The sequence below is a fragment of the Egretta garzetta genome, unplaced genomic scaffold, assembly GCF_000687185.1.
Source record: "Egretta garzetta isolate BGI_Z169 unplaced genomic scaffold, ASM68718v1 scaffold228, whole genome shotgun sequence".
NCBI classification, from domain to species: Eukaryota; Metazoa; Chordata; class Aves; order Pelecaniformes; family Ardeidae; genus Egretta; species Egretta garzetta.
Window position 1 is genome coordinate 433,739 of NW_009260758.1, and position 590 is coordinate 434,328.

Consider the following 590-nt stretch of genomic DNA (forward strand, 5'->3'; position numbering starts at 1 on the left):
TCTCCTGCAACCCAGCCGAGGTGCTGCCCGCTCCGTTTTTAAGCCAGCTTTTCCCACAGCAGGCTTTGAAAACCCGAGTCGGAGGCAGAGCCTTTGCGAGGCGGCACTGCGTCACCGCGGCCCTTCGCTGGAAGTTCTGCGGAAAGGCGGCTGAAACATTAACCTGGGGCTCGCTGCACCGCTGCCGTGGCACCTTTCCCACCAGGAGATTAAACCCAGCGGCTGCTGATAGGGAAACCAACCGTCTGCGCTGCAGCGCGCTTGCATACGCTGGTCGGGCGACGGCTCCGGCTCCTGCAAACGTGATGCAGGAAATGACTAAACATTTAGTGCTTGTTATTGAGCAGTATTCCTGGAGACACGTAGGTGGTGTGGACAGCGTGGTATGTGCATTAAAGTGCAATTTAGGTCAACCATTCTTTGAAAGGACCATTTCCCCCCCCCCTCCTCCCCTTCTCCCTTCAGGGGCATTTGCTAGTCCAAGATTAACTTTTCCAGCTATCTTTTCCAAACGGTTCCCATCAGCTCAAAATAAAATAAAAAACAAAAAAAAAAAAGGGGGGGGGGGGAAAGACTGTAGGAATTACCCT